The 13,450-nt window shown below is 34.0% G+C and overlaps 1 pseudogene; it reads right to left on the bottom strand.

Moving 5' to 3' along the window:
* Positions 1-236: 236 nt before the first annotated feature.
* On the bottom strand, positions 237-3,641 carry LOC112019342 (cationic peroxidase 1-like; annotated as a pseudogene).
* Between the last annotated feature and the right edge of the window lie 9,809 nt (positions 3,642-13,450).

Below are 13,450 nucleotides of genomic sequence, written 5' to 3'. Positions count from 1 at the left end.
TGATTGGAGTAACACAATTTTTACATAAACTTCACTAATATTACATTATCACTTTTTATTATGCACCAACCACCCAAAAAAAAAAATTATAAAAGAATAAATATTGTAAAATCTTTTGTATGGCAAGATTTATTGTTCTTAATATTATCTACCAAATCACCAAACAACAATAGCAACGAGAAGGAACACTTTATTCTCAAAAGCCACACAAATGGTAGATTAATTAGTGCCTTAAATTAGTTGACTTTCCTGCAATTTTTCCTGATTTGGCCGCTTGTGCCTGTGAGTGGGCTACGGTATCTTCACCATTGCGTTAGCAAAGTTTATTTGAAAGCTTCCCAAGTCAGAGCTATAAGCACCAACTTGGAAATCTGTGGAACCTCCATTAAAGAGTTGTTGATCTGAGTGCAAGAGACCCTTTTTACGTGACAAATTTCTTGAAGTAAGCATTGTCAAGATTGTCGTCACCACCAGCGCTTGGACAATTTGATTTCAATGAAGTTGCATATGAGGAATCTATATTGGTTTCATTGTAAATCTTGTCTCAAAAAATTGTGCACCTTCCTTGGCCTATTGTGTGAGATCCTGAACAAATTTTATAAAAATAATATGTTGGGTCATTTTATACATGGCTTTAAACACCATTGATGGGTTAATTTTTTTATTTTATTTTGAGCGAGATAATTACAACATACTGTTAATCTCACAGTTTGAATTATTTTTTCCCTAAACTCCAAATAACTGATGAGTTAATTAAATATTAAGTTTATAAGAACTTTTTACCATTGCGTTTAGACACTACAAAAAAAAAAGAGCTATAGTCGCATTTGAAAAACGCAGCTATAGACCCTAAAAACGCAGCTATAGGATATAGCTGTGTTTTCCATAGTCACGTTTCCAAACGCAGTCTATCCTATGTGACTATAGCCCCCTGCAGGATCTAGAGTTGTGTTTTAAAACCGCGGCTACAAATCACCCTATAGCTGCGTTTTCTACCCCCCTATAGCCACGTTTTTACACACTCACAGATGTAGGCCCTATAGCTGCGTTTTGTAAAAAATGTGGCTATAGAACCAGTTTGGGCTTCGTTTAAAACGTGGGTATAGGCTAAGGACAAATAGTTGCATTTTGTATTAAATGCAGCTATAGGTCCAGCTTATAACCGTGTTCTAAACGCAGCCCAAACCGAGCCTATAGCCATGTTTTTTACAAAACGCAGCTATAGGTCCTAAAGCTATTAGTGTGGAAAAACGCAACCGTTGGGGCAAAAAACGCAGCTAGATGAGATTTACTAATTTACAAAGTAGTTTTTATAAAAATAAATAAATAAATAAAATTTGGGATCTACCAAAATTTTATAGTAAAAAAAACCTTTCCTTTTTTGGCTTGCCAACTGTACTCTTTCATATGTGTTTTGTTAGTTGTATATTTCTTGTAAAGTTGCGTAGGAATCAGGAAGAAAAGTTTTTTTTTTTTTTTTTTTGAGAATGAAGACATCTAATATTATTAGCCAGAGTCGGCGAAAAGAATAGAATAAAGGTGGGGAGGAGTATCCTCCATCCATACAGACAAACCTCTGACATTTGTTTGTAGTATAGGACCAGCCAAAATAAGTTTAAAAAACTAGGTTTTCATTATTTTTTTAAAGGAAAATGTTAATGAATGCCCTAAGGACATTTGTTGGTGAACCATTTTAGGAATGTATTTATGGGAAAAAAGAAAAAGTAATTAATATTTTGACCATTTTTTCAATTTTCCATAAAAGTGATACAAAAACTTTCCTAAAATTGTTATTTAACAATTATGTTATGGGCATTTGTTAACATGACCACATTTTTTTTATTTATAATTATTGTGGATTAGTTTGCTTTCATAAATTTATTTTGTTTATTTTGTACAAGACTGTACCTTGAAAAAATGTAATATTTTTAAACAATACTCACCTGATAGGGCCACCATTTCTTCGGCAGTGAAACCCTTGTTTGAGAAGGCACTTAGAAGGCCACTAAGATTCAATGCAGGAGAAGGGACGTCGGAATTAGCAGCACTTAAATTTGCAGTAGTAGAGTCTCTTCTGCCCAATAGGAGCTGCCAACTAGGCCCACCCAGCTGGATTGAAACAAATAATTTCAACCGAAAAAGAACTCGATTTTAATATATGTTCTAATATTATGGTCTAAATTAAAATTTATAAATAATATGAATTTGAAACTTTTTCTTACGGCAACAACAGAGTCTCTAGCAGCAACCGTTACAATGTCAACACACAATACAACACTGGGGCACATATTCTCCAATTGAGATTTGATGGTGTCTATTACGTCAAATCTCCTTAGTGAATTATTATTTGGAAAAGCTGTTTTCTCTCCTATGAAATTTGTTGTGTCATCCTAAAGAGGACCGATGCATCACACCCCTATTACATAATATTACTCAAACTTGTTATTTTTCTGATGCTAAATTTTCCTATCATCTATATTTTCTATATTCATTACAAGGAAAATGTCAAAGTTACTATTAATTTTACTAAAAAAAAAAATCTACAATATGATAGTGACAAAATATATGATTGATGTCATATAATAATAAAATTTTAAATTGTTATTTTTTTAAAATTTTAAAAATTAACATAAGAATGTGTAAAATTTATGTAATAAAATTTGTAATAGCTATAGTACTACTCCTCACCACATATGCAGGGATAATACCTCAACAAATCAAGGGGATTCAATAATCCATTAGCACAATTTAGTATAGTCTTTTATGTTGGGTTAAACAAGTAAATGACTTTACATGGCTCATAAAACATTATTGCATGTGAAGAGCTTGCTAGACATTTTTTTTAAACAAATAAGGGTGTTCAAACCTTTTCAAGTATTTTCCTTAGCATGTGTAGTCTCCCCATCCCACACACACTGGATTATTACAAGAAAAAAACTCTTGGGAGGGGCCCCAAGATATTGGGAAAATGTTTTGAATCTTGGATCTCATAGATATCATGACGCCTTACAATTTAAATTATTTAGCCAAAACAAGCGATCACAATAATTTTGCGTGCATCTTAATGACATTTGGTCCATGACTTTATTCTAAACTTATGGTTATCATTAAGTTTAAATACACAAAAAAAAAAAAAAAATCACTACTAATTATGTGACTTTTTATGTGAGAACCTTATTGTTCAATTGACACATTTTTGTATTTTCAATGAAAACGTTTAGAATTCAAATTCTACCTCCCCTATTGTAATTATCAAATTATAAACAGAAAATTTTGAGAAAAAGTACGTGACTACTTGTGATTCATACATAACAAAATTGTGTCAATAGTAGACCCATATATATAAAAAAAAAAGGTATGTCACTTTATTTAAAAAAATTAAAGCAGTCAAGAGAGAGAGAGAGAGAGAGAGAGAGAGAGAGATGACTTGAACAAAGCAGTCATGAAAGTGAAGACGGAGCAAGGATGCTCCCATGCGTGGCTCACTTGACACTGCAGAGTCTACAGCTGATTTAATGGTGGTAAGGGCATTAGGGCATGTTCTTGCATAGAAAAAAGGGGACAATACTTGAGCTGAGACCATTACCACAAAAAGTGAAAATAAGAGGTAGAATCTAATGGCAGCTAGAATTGCTGAGCTAGAATAATAGTGAGCCATAATGATTATTGAAGATAGAGAAACAAGAAGAAGAAGATGGATTTTTTTGCTTTGTTCGGTGGTTAAGGCACTAGAGTTCTCATGTATTTATACAAGAGTTCCAGTTAACATGCACGTTCTGGAATAATGTATTTTTCTCATTACCCGGCCGAGTGGACGCTGTGGACAGAAAAGGAATAAAATAAATTAATGAAAGATGTACATGAGGTTATTTGTTTAACTTTTAATTTGTGAGTTTGACTTACCTACAATATTTTTTTTAATTGGACTTTTCTAAATAAATGAAATACTGCCCATCACCCACTAACTACCACTAGCAGTTTTGGAGTTGGCATGTTGTTGTATGTTTGTGTGTTATCAAAAAAAAAAACAAAAAACAAAAAACCATATTCAGTTAAAAAAATACTAGAAGTAACACAAACCCTTAATTTGTGGGTTCCAGTTAGCTCATCTAGTAATATCCATATTCTTCAAATAAGATATCTGGAGTTGAATCCATGTTGTTCTTAAGAACAATAAATAAATTGAATTTTATAACATTCAAAATATCATTTATGTTAGGTTCTAAGAAACTAGGAACTAATGTATTAAAACTTCAATATGTATATATTGGCAAATCATGATCAAAATGTTTAGTTTAGATTTAGGTTGCTCAAAGTGTATGTGTAAAGTTAGAATCGAGTAAGTACAAGAAATTACTATTCAATTTCTACAAGGCTCGATCGATCAAAAATTAGACTCGATCGATTGAAACTTGTGCAGATTGTTTTTCTGCAGAATTTTCCAACTCAGCCCAAGCTCAGTTTGATGTGTAGCATTTTATGTTTTGCCTTAAGTATAAAAGGAACAACCCTAGCCACGTTTTAAAGGTTGTTGATATGCTATGTGTGTGAATCTCTTGTGAGATTTAGAGGTGTTTGCCTTCATACATACTTAGGGTTATCAAGATTAAGATTGATGTTGAGAGCTTGGTGATTGTTTCAGTTGCTATTTCAAAGAGGTTAAAGAAAACATAAGTGGGAGTACTTGTGGTTGATGTGGATCAAAGAAAGAAGTAGTCCGTGGACTTGGAGCTGTCATGTGATCGTGGTAGTAAGTTTTCTACTCGACGTAGCAATAAGATGTTAGTGGTCTAAATCACTATTGTAAAACTTTAATTCTTTCATAGTGAATTTGTTTTACCTTAAGGATAACTAGGTTAGATCCTCCCCAGGTTTTTTACCGGTTTGGTTTTTCTGGGTTATCATATCGTTGTGTTCTTTATTTTCTGCATTGTTTACTTGATATGATTTACTTGTATTAACCTAGATTTGAATAATTTACCTAAGTAATCACTTGGCTAAATAACTAGGTTAAACAACTTGTGTTTTAAGAGATCTAAAAACATACAATTTAGATTAAAATAATTTCTGCAAGTTGTAAATAATTCAGATTAAAACATTTTACTTGTCTAAAAACATACACATGCTGTAGATTTAACAACTAGATTTGAATAATTTACCTAAGTAATTACTTGGCTAAATAATTAGGTTAAACAACTTGTGTTTTAAGGGGTCTAAAAACGTACAATTTAGATTAAAACAATTTCTGCAAGTTGTAAATAATTTAGATTAAAACAATTTACTTGTCTAAAAACGTACACAAGCTATAGATTTAACAACTAGATTTGAATAATTTACCTAAATAATCACTTGGCTAAATAACTAAGTTAAACAACTTGTGTTTTAAGAGGTCTAAAAACATACAATTTAGATTAAAATAATTTTTGCAAGTTGTAGATTTAACCATCAAATAGAAATAAAATTAAGAGATATTACTTGGTGCTTAAAGTGCAACTTATGATATGATAAACAATTTATAGTCAATTCATGAATGTTTTTAGGTGGTGGAGTTGAGACGTGGACCAAATTACTATCTTGAGACAATACACGTCATCTATGGGATTTTTAGTGTAGTAGACTAACAACATTAGCATGCCACACCCAAGATACAACAAACTAGTCACCTTGCTAATTATCCTTACATGCCTAGGATGTAAAGATTCCCCACCCGATCTAATCAAGTTAGTTGTGGGTTGGGCACAATCCAAACCTGTGGACAACCTTAATCACTAACTACCGCATTCACGTGTGATCAAAGAAATAATCTATTTTTAAAAAAAATATTTTTTTATGATTTTTATTTTATTTGTAGATTGTGGAAAACCAACTAAATAAATAATTTAAAAAAAAATAACAAAGATGCAAATGATAAGAAAATTCTTCTAATAGCCGTGGACAATGTTCTGCATCAAGGAACAAAAGAAATCAATGAAAATTGTTCCATATATAGTCACTTAAAATAAAATTTAGAAAGATATATCAACTTAACCTTTTTTTTTAGACCCACCCATCACATGAGTGGAGGAATTGACGAACTGTCTAGCAGACCTAAAAAAATTTCTAGTATCTTCCCAATTATTACTCTAGTATCTTCCCAATTATTACTCTTATAATATATATAACTCATTAAGTTAAAAAATATGTATTTAATATATCTTTTCCAAAAAATAGATAAGTTTATATAAATAATTAATGCATTATTTTTTGCTCTTATTTTAGTTCATTAAATTAAAGCATATTCAAGATACATGTTTCTAAACAATAGCTAAGTCAATTATTTAATATAAGTTTTCTTCATCATTTTCCCCCTTTTTTTAGGATTAGAAAAAAAAAAAAAGACTGACTCTCTCCCTTTTTCTTTTTCTTTTTTTCTTTTTTTCCTTTTTTCATTATTTTGCATTTGGAGGATAAGAGATATCAGATATGGACAATATTTTTTATATATAAGAAAATATGATTGCAGATTTTGTAGTTGAGAGTTAGAGATCCATATTGCATTTGTTTTTGTTATCTATGAAATATAATGTTTTTTTAAAAAAAAATTTTTTCTTATTATTATAATAATTTCTTATATTGACTTGTATAATTTATGCATAAATATGTTACTCTTTCAATTTAATTTTATTTATAAAATTATTTTGGTCCCCTGAATATTTTTTGGTTCCGCCGTTGTATCTTCTTGATCTTTATTAAGAAATGAATAATATTTGCACCTTAACTTAGATCTTTTACTTTCTCCAAAAAAAAAAAAAAAAAAAAAAAAAAAAACCCAACTTCTGACTGGAATGCACATACCCCAACTTCTGGTTTCCATCAATAGAATTAATGTATTATACCCCAACTTCTGACTGGAATGCACATAGATTTGAAGATTTCACTTTAATTTTGGTAAGTAATAGTATTTTACTTGTAATGAAGATTAGGGTGCATTTGGATAGGCTATTACAAAATGGCATTTTGAGTTTAAAATAAGTATTTGTAAAAAAAAAAAAAAAAAAAAAATACTATACAGAGTTGCTATTGCGAAACGAAATTTTGAATTTTCAAAATGTGCTTTTAGGCTCATAAAATGCCTAACCAAACGAACTCTAAGACTTGGAAATGTATCGAGGGTACGGTTAATTATCTATTGCTAGTTCGGTACCATCCAAATTTCCTTTTCGTATATCTTAAATGCATTGCAGGGGACCATCCTAGCTAAAAATGGTTGTTACAAAATGAGGATTTGTTTAGCTTCCTATAATATACATTCATAGTCTTTTCTAAGTAAAAATTTAATAGGGGACCATCCTACGTAAAAATGGTTGTTACCAATTGAGGATTTGTTTAGCTCCTTGTAATATACATTCTTTAGTCTTAAATTTTAATACTATATATATATATATATATATTAAATGTTGCGTTAACTTTGTAGGTTAATTTTGCATCACATATTCTATCTCTATATATATATATATATATTTTTAATTGTGCTAAGTGAGTTATTTCATGCCAAAAACAAGGAATCCATAAGTCATCAAAAACCAAATTAAATATCTAATTCTATAATTTATTCCATCCCTAATTTCCTAAATATGCTAATATTAAATAAAAATGGAGATGATTTTTTTTTTCTTTGTCCATGAGAAAAAGATATGTGTTTGTTATTAGACCCCTTAAATTACAAGTTGATTAACCTAGTTATTTAGCCAGGTGATTACTTAGATAAATTATTCAGATCTAGGTTAACACATTCAAATCATATCATGTAAATAATGCGGAAATATAAAGAACACACGATATGATAACCCAAGAAAACCAAACCAAGAAAAAACCTGGGGAGGATTTGACCTAGTTATCTTCAAGGTAAAACATATCCACTATGAAAAAATTGAAGTTTGTACAATAAGACTTAGACCACTAACATCCTATTGCTACCTCGAGTAGAAAACTTACTACCACGATCACGTGACAGCTCCGAGTCCACGGACTATTTCTTTCCTTGATCCACTGCAACCACAAGTTCTCTTACTTGTGACTTTGAGACTCCACTCAAAGGTTTTAGATCTTCTTTAAGTTCTTTATGCAGCAACTGAAGTGATCTCCAAGTCTTGACATGAATCTTGATCTTGATAACCCTAAGTGTGTATGAAGGTAAACACCTCTAGATCTCACAAGGGATTCAACATATAGCATATCAAAAAGCCTTTAAAACTTAGCTAGGGTTTTTCCTTTTATACTTGAAGTAAAACATAAAATCCTACACATCATATGGGCTTGGGTTGAATTGGAAATTCTGTTGAAAAATAAATCTACACGAGATTCGATCAATCGAGTCTAATTTTCGATTGATCAAACCTTGCAGATTTAGTTCAATAAATTCTACAATCGCTCGATTCTAATTTTACAAATAAACACACTTTGAGCAGCCTAAACCTATACTTTATGTTTTGATAATGGTTTGCCAACACATTACAAATTGTAGTTCTAACACATTTGGATCCTAAAGTCTTAGAACCTAACAAACTCCTCATTTGGCAATCCATGACAAAACACATCACAAAAATAAAATGCTCAAAGTTTTTTTTTTTTTTTTTTAAACAACCTATTCAAATTAAACAGCCCTTAATACAATCCAACCTAACTATTATCTATTAGTTGCCAGTGTAGACAACAACCATGACTGAATTAACCTGTAAATTCCTAAAACACTCAACAAACACATAAACGCATGTGTGGAAAATACAAGTAAAACAAAATAAATTTTTGATTTTACAAAACATAAAGTAAGACATATACCATAAATAACCTCATAATATAAATCAATAACCAATGTATCATATGTGAAACAAGAAACAATAAAAGAAACCAAAAAAAAAACATAGTTAAAAATAATATGTCTGCTTCGAACACTTTGTATGATTTTCAGGCTTGGTTGGCTTCTTTGCAAAGTCACCACACACGCATAGAGGCTAGAATTTGATGAATGAAGATGTTTTGGGAAAGGATAACTAGGACAACATTGAATGAAACATGTGAAAACCGTGGCTACAAAATCACTACGAGAACTATGGTCAAGTCTAGATGGAAGACACCAATTCAAATCGCTCCTTTTTACCTATTTTTCATCCATATATGTATATAAAAAAAAAAAATAAAAAAAAAATAAAAAAAAAAAACCACTATGAGGCAGTCTGCACTCTGCAGTAGTAATGACAATCAACGACAAATTGGGCCTTTGAAGCTTTACTAGAGGATAGGAGAGTCACAGTTGATAGAGTCTCTCGGCCTCTCCCAAGATAAACCCATTAAATTTTGTCTATGTATTTTTTGGAGTTTCTAGTTGCCCATAAACCGAATATATTTCCAATGGCTTCCTCACTGCTCCTAATAAAGTAGGGAAAAAAGGGGTCTAAAATGTATGTTGCCAACTTGCCATAGTAGTCACTTGGTCATTTGGTTTTTTATTTGGAATTGTAGTTACCCCTTAAACACTTATCTGAGGAAATTGGATAAATTTGTCAAAATATTGGAGTGTTTTGGACGTAATGCATCTTAAATTTACATACATCAGTTGAATTAATGGACTTATCCATTGGATTGTTGTTAAGGTTAAACTTTGTGTGCTCTCTCTTAAATGAGTTTCTTTGTAGTCTCAATTGTTGTTTATTTTAAATATTATCTTTCTACTTATTATTTGTTGAATTCTCTTACTTTTATTATATTTTTTGTTGTAATATATATATATATATATATCACTTTCGTATTTTCAATATAACAAGACTAGGGACGCATTTTAAGTTGAACAAATGTCTATATATTTGATATAACCATAATGGATATTAAAAAAATTTCACAATTTTTATTATACATCAACTATAACATGCCACATCAATGACTATGAAAAATTTTGTTTACTAGCAATGGCGACAACAATGAAATGAATCCTCAAAAAGGCACACTCCATTGACTTATCTTGGTTGGTTTTTCTACAATTTTTCCTAATTTGGCTGCTTGTGCTTGTGAGTGGGCTAAGGTTCCCCATCTTCACCATTGCGTTTGCAAAGTCTATTAGAAAGCTTGCAGAGTTTGAGCTTGATGATGTTGAAAAATCACTAGTAAGCCACACGTTCTTCACGTACTCCTGACCAGAACCTGCACAACACAAAAGTTGAAGACCTTAAGAGGAGTACCAGTGTGGTACCAGCCAAATACCCTTCAACGATCAAGTTAGAGAAATCTCTTGTTCACAACTTTAGAGTGCCAAAATTTGGGTGAATTATGTGTACCATGGTTTATGAGGGTATTAGGGCTTTTATAGAAGTAGAGGGTTGACATCTCTTCCTTGGACTAGAAGTCTTTTCCTTATAGGAATATTCATGGGTGTATATGGCGGAATCTTTTCCTTGTAGGAGACTAACACTAAGCGTGGGATACAAGACATTTCCTTATATACTCATGCGTGGTGGCCAAGTCAAGATTATATTGGAGTCGTCAGCTTTAGGGTCGTCAGCTTTCCACCCTCCTTATATTGACCTCGTCAGCTTAAAGCTGTAGACTTTATATTACAAGTAAGGCCGACGGTTTCGATTTGGAATGCCTTGTATACTATGATTTTATCCTTATCAACTGCCCCCTACTCCATATCCTTGTCAGCTTAAACTGACGGGTTATGGAGTTATATTTTCATTGCTAATTTTTCTTTTGGCCAGGAGAGAGAGAAAATCATTTATGGGCGATTCCTCGAGCAGCCATTATTAAATGCTCGGCCACGTTGCGCATTCTAGTTGGCTCAGCTTGTGGACGAGGGCGTCGCTTCATCTTTCGTGCATTTTCCCGTTTATATATAACCAGCCTCTTCTCCTCATTTCTCCTATTTCATCTGTGCTGATTTCTTAAGAGAAGACTCATAGCCTTTGTTTCGTAAACTCATCTTCATCGTCGCTTGTGTTGCTGTTGTCGCTTTCGAAATCGTCACTCACTCAAGAGACTTGTAAGTTCTCTCTTTTCATATGTAATTTATTCCGATTGATTTAACTCCATAGTGAGGCCGGCATCTTAGGTTCTTAGAATGAATCCGTCACTTGTAGGTAGTCAGATGTCAAGTGATGCGTTAAGTGATCAGTCGTCAGTCCGCGATGGAGTAGGCTACGACGAGGTATTCGGTTAGGTCATGAGTCTAGGAGCTTTTCCTAGTCGTCAGAGAGGGAGACGTCAGCCCAATCTCCTGACGAGAAAGTAGGAGATTATGGAGAGAAAGGTCAGGAGGAAATAGTAAGTGAGAAGGGTGAAGTTGAGGAAGGAGAGAAGGAAATAGTAAGCGAGGAGGGTGAAGTTAAGGAAGTAGAGGAGAAGGATAGTGACGGAGATGAAGGTGACAAGGAGTCTTATAAGGGAACTTCAAGAAGTCTTGGAGGTAATTGTCCTTTCATTCTTCCCGAGGAATATGCCGTCAATAAATTTATACCAAAGATGAGTGATAGGGTTTTCAAGGAGTTGCGCACTCGTTATCAAATCCCAGACCATATCCCCATCTGTCTCCCTAGGAAAAACGAAAAGTGTTATACAGGGAGGACTGCAGACGTTGGCATGTACGATGTTATGTTCGCTACGGGGCTTAGACTACCCCTGACGGTTTTACACCATCAGCTGGCTAATTTTCTGGGGTTGTCTGTTAGATAGATCGCTTCAAATTCCTGGAGTATCTTTATAGGTGCTGAGATCTTATGGGGTCTTCTGAGCAGAGGAAATCGTCAGCTTTCTTTGGACGAGTTCTTTTATTGCTACAGACCTCAACACATTGTTTCTTCTAAGGGAACATACCATTTTGCTATCAGGGAAAGGGATTTGAGATTAGTGTCTGAGATGCAGACTCTAACAGAGACTGGAAGAGTAGGTACTTTTTTGTTGAAGGGACGAACTGGGTATGTCATCAGGAAGAATGAGAGATAATGCCTCGTGGTTATTTTGACAATACTTGGCCTCGTTAGCATTTAATCATTATTTTTTATTTTTTGAAGTGCTTTAATGTCGTCATCCTATTCTTCTTTTTAGCCAACATTTGCCCCCTCAAAACTGAAGAGCAAAAGGACTTCATCCGCCGGGTTTTAGGTATCCCCTTAGAGCAATGAAAGTGTTGGGACTTGATCACTCTTGACACTCTTCATTCATACTGCGGGGGCCCGGAACCGATGCTTGAAGCTCGCAAGTTAGAAGAATTTTCTCGTCAGCATAAGTAGTCTTTTCTATCATTTCGTCACTTTCACTCTTACCGTCAAATTTTCTAATGCATATTTGTTATCTTCGCAAAGATGGAGGCAGCTGAGCAAAGGATAAGGGCTGCTGCTGCCCATCAAAAGGAAGAAAAGAAGGCTAAGGGGGAGTTGGCATCTTCATCAGCCCCCAAGGCCGTTACTAAGGGTTCAGTCAAGATGAAACATGACGGGAAGGACAATCCTCCTCTTAAGAAGGTGGTCGTCACTCTTGAAGATGTGCCCCTGAAGAAGTCATGCCCAGGTCAGGTTGCGGTGCAGGGAAGAGGATGATGACTTCTTCTGGTCCCGTTACAAAGGGACCCCGTTGCCTACTTACCCACAAAGACTATGTTGTTGATGAAGCAGATTCTTTTATAAAACCGACAGACATTGATCCCTATGCTCAATTAGGGATGGAGGACTTAAGGGTGTCAGCTCTCTTTGATCTAGCACAGGTGAGCTTCCTTCCTTAGTTGACTTTCATCTTATCTTTTTCTTGTTTACTAACTGACAATTTTATCATTTTCAAGCTTTGGTACGTGTAAAGGCACTTTACGACCGGTGTGTGGCCAAGGAGGATGTCGTCACTTGGGTTAGGAAGCACAACACTAACTTGATGGACCAATAGGGGCAGTATAAGGAGGCCATCCGTCTTCTGAATGTCGACCTAAAGGAGACGAGGGATAAGTTGGAAGATGCAGGCCATTAAAAGGAGAAGTTAGAAAAAGAGTTGTCAACCCTTCATGAGCAGGTGGAGAAGGCTGGGGCTGACGCTATCCAGAAATTCAAGGAGTCGGATTCATTCATCGATTCCTGTGCTGGATATTATAGTACTGGGTTTGATGATTGCCTCCATAAGTTGCGTCAGCTTTCCCTATGTTGGATCTATCTGGGATTACCATGGATGATCCCACACCGTCGACACCTGCTGATGATACCGTCGTTATTGAAGGTGACAACTTTGAAGGTGCCCTTCCTCCCGAAGACGCCCTTCCTCTCAAAGATGTTGGCATCGTTTTAGCTCAACCTGCTGCGAATCCTCCCGTCACCACTTCCAACCCATCTGTTGAGCATCTAGACGTGGAAAACCCTCCTATTCAAGAAAGTAACAGGACTTTGAGTGATGCTCCTGTTGTCTAGCCACAGCTTTATTTTTTGCAACTGTTATATTTTTTTTT

This window comes from Quercus suber, unplaced genomic scaffold (genome assembly GCF_002906115.3).
Source record: "Quercus suber isolate HL8 unplaced genomic scaffold, Cork oak 2.0 scaffold_161, whole genome shotgun sequence".
NCBI lineage: Eukaryota > Viridiplantae > Streptophyta > Magnoliopsida > Fagales > Fagaceae > Quercus > Quercus suber.
The sequence above is the reverse complement of the archived record's forward strand: the minus strand, read 5'-3'. Positions and strand labels throughout refer to the sequence as shown.